General features: G+C 33.2%; 1 pseudogene; it reads right to left on the bottom strand.

Moving 5' to 3' along the window:
* Positions 1-1,035: 1,035 nt before the first annotated feature.
* LOC132650196 (U6 spliceosomal RNA) lies at positions 1,036-1,133 on the bottom strand (annotated as a pseudogene).
* Between the last annotated feature and the right edge of the window lie 2,528 nt (positions 1,134-3,661).

Raw genomic sequence — 3,661 nt, 5'->3', positions numbered from 1 at the left:
TAATAGCTAGTAAGATTTTTTAACTTGAAATATGATAAGATGGCAAAATTTCAGTGTCCTGACTCCCATAATAATTGTAACAGCAGAGAGCAGTGACTATCAGCAGAGAGTGGTGGTTATGGTTAATTAATTTGATTATGGTATTTAATGGTATAACACCCTTTCGATTATCAGAATAAATATTCTATAGCTTTATTTTCCTTTATCCTTTTCAGTTATCTCATTAACATATTTTAATTATATAATAATGGGTTTCATTATGACATTTTCATTAAATATATATTATATATTTAAATATATATTAAATATTTAAATATTTATATATTAAATATATATATTTCATTAAATATATATATTGTATATATATGTACAATATATAATGTATTTGGGGGCTGGTGAGATAGCTTATCCTGTAAGCACCTTATTTTAATTATATAATAATGGGTTTCATTATGACATTTTCATTAAATATATATATATATATATATATATATATATATATATATATATATAGTGTTATTTGGGGGCTGGTGAGATAGCTTATCCTGTAAGTACCTTCCATGAAAACCTGCTAACCTGAATTTGATCCCCAAGCTCATTGTAAAAGAAAAGAACTGACTCCCAGAAATTGTCCTCTTACTTTCATACACACACCATGGAATACACATGCATACACATTATAGACACACTTAATAATAGTGGTGGTGATAGTAGGAGTAGTAGCAGCTATAACAAGAGGAGTAGTAGTGATAAACAGATATAGAGTATTTTTATCATATATACACTGCAGTTTAGCCTCTGTTGTACTCCTTCCATTCCCAGTGATCCCCTTCTTTTGCTCACCTAGTCCTCTTATTATGGTAATGTTTTTCTTTTCCCTTATTTTGTGACCCATTTTATTCTACTAGGATTTATTAAAAGATCCAGTCTGAGTGATTATTGACAAAAGCATGGGCTCCTTACCAGTGGTAATACCAGTGAAAAAAATGTGTCTCCATCCACCAGCAACCATTAACTATCTATAGACAACTCAGGAAAAAAATAAAATGTTTCACAGATGCCATCCTTGCACCGGGACTATTCTAATATTTTCTGTCACATTACAATTTTTGTATGTGTGCTACCAAAACCTCTTATATGTTTTCTTGAAGGGGAACTTATTATTTTTGAATTAAAATGTTAAAATTTTTAAGTAAAAATTAGACTGTTAAAAATCTATTGGGTACCTACAATCATGCCTTTTCTTTATATTTTGAACTCTATGAGCTTAAAAACTGACTCTTTTTATGAAGAATTGAGTTCAATTTCATTTTTTAATGACACCCTTTTGGATATTTGCAGACAGTGATCCGGCCACACTAAAATCAGATTTTTAGACTAAATTTTCTTTATTTCTTTGATTTTCCATTTTATCATGCCTTTTGCCTCCTGAATCAATTCTTGTTTACTAATGTTTTACTTGAAGTTTCAGGCTCAGTATTTTTCATTACAGGGAATGTATATCTTTTATTGCAACTCATCACTTTTGCACATATCAGAGAGTTAATCTGGAGCAGCTATTCTTCTAATGACCCCATATAATTAACCCTTGTGGTGTCTAATTAAAAATAAACATATGCCAGTGTTCCTATGTTTCCCCATGGAACTGTTCTAATTCATCTTTGTCCTCTGGCTATAATTTTACATAAGATATCCATAGGGCAGTTAATTTTGGAAACACATATGATAGAAAATTGCAGTTCAGTTCTTAATTTACTTTCAATCAGCTATCTTCTATTCTATTCTATTATGTCCATTTATTCTTTCACCCCTAACCCTATGTATAGGCAATATTGAACACAAAACCTTTAAAATGGTATGATATAGGTTAACAATATCCTCAGACCTACTCAAGTTAGGTCTTAACTCAGCCCAGAAGAAAACAGAAACTTTGGCCATCTCTCTCTCTCTGAAACAACACAATCATATGGGTTAGAGAAATACAGGTGAGGTCACATCAGCATATCTTAACATTGGCTTATGTATCTTAAGATCCCATTGATTATCAGGTTCTGATGCTTTTTACTTAGTTAGCTGGTTAGTTGGTTAGTTAGTTAGAGGCAGTAACACTGAATTTAGAACAGTAACACTGAATTTAGAACTTTTTCCTTTGATACTGCAAGGTAAGTCTCAAGTAATTTCTATATTTTTCCATCTGTCCCTTGAATTTTGTAACCAATTATGATAATGTCACATTAAAGATGGATCCATTTAAAGACAGAATGACATCGGGATTGTCGTCTGCCTTGATAATATGTAGTAGGACATATATTGCTTCTCACATATAAAAGTTTAACAAAGTATTTTCTACAATAAATTTCTACTATGATGTATTTTTTATTTGAATCTACTAACTTAGTGAATCCAATTATTACATTTTCTTAATATTTAGCTACCTTTACATCAGTAGTATAAAACTAACCACTGTATTCAATTAACATTTCAGGTAGGAATTATGCATTTATTTTAGGAAATGAACTGAATGTGTCATATTCATGAATGACTTTGCTTGCTATAGATGTTGTGATTATGTTACCTTGAAGGAAGAAGTTATGGAACTTGTTTCTTTTTTTCTGTTGCTAAGGAATGTATAATTAAAATCAGCATGGTTTCCTTAAAAAAAAAAAAAGTAGTCATACTAGCCTGTAAAAGCATCTGAACATCATATATATATCATGGTGACAGGCTGCTCAGAGAGCTTGCCATGCCCCAGAACTTTGTAGGAACCTGATCTTACAACATCAGTGATGGGAGCAAATGCAGTCTTGTTTTTTTTTTTTTTTTTTTTTTTTTTTTTTTTTTTTTTTTTTTTTCAGTTATGACCCTTGTCTGCTCACTGATCATGGTCCACAATTTATCCACGTTGGCACTTGGGCAGAAGCTCTGGTTCCTCTTTAAGTGGTAATGCCTCATACCAACTTTCCCAAAGTAACCTGGATGATATTTGTTGAAGCTGATCTGGTGGTGATGCACACCTCCAGCACTCCATCCTCCTCGTGGGTGTTTGCAGTGCTTACTGAGGCAGCCATGACCGTGCTTTACATAACCCCTGAGTTTCTGGCTCTTCCTCAGTCTGAATGGAATGCCGGCAACAGAAAGGAAAGAGGGCTGAGCAAGAAATATTTTGTGTAGAGATTTTAGAACATATTTCTTTAATTCATTCCTTATGATCAAGCACCATTCAAATATTTTAATTTGAGGGAGTCAGTATTGATAAAGTTGAGGTTTATTAGCTGTGCATATCATCCATGTTCTTCCGAATAATTTTCTTTTTGATCTAATTTTAAAAAGTGTGTTAGCAACCAATCAAAATTCAAAATTGTAGAGCCCAGTCCCAACAGATACAGCTACAAAACAACAACTGCACTTACTAAGGCTCAGAGAACATTGCAGAAGATAAGACAGAAAGATTTTTTTAATTTTATTTTTCTTTTTAGTTACATTTTGTTAACTCTGTGTCCCAGCTGTATCCCGCTCCCTCATTCCCTCCCCAACCCCACACTCCCTCCCTGGTCTCCTCCCTGCCCCTTTCCAAGTCCACTGATAGGGGAGGACCTCCTCCCCTTTCATCTGACCCTGTTTTATCAGGTATCTTCAGGGCTGGCTGCAAAGTCCTCCTCTG

This window comes from Meriones unguiculatus, chromosome X (assembly GCF_030254825.1).
Source record: "Meriones unguiculatus strain TT.TT164.6M chromosome X, Bangor_MerUng_6.1, whole genome shotgun sequence".
NCBI lineage: Eukaryota > Metazoa > Chordata > Mammalia > Rodentia > Muridae > Meriones > Meriones unguiculatus.
This window is presented reverse-complemented; position numbering and strand designations above follow the sequence as displayed.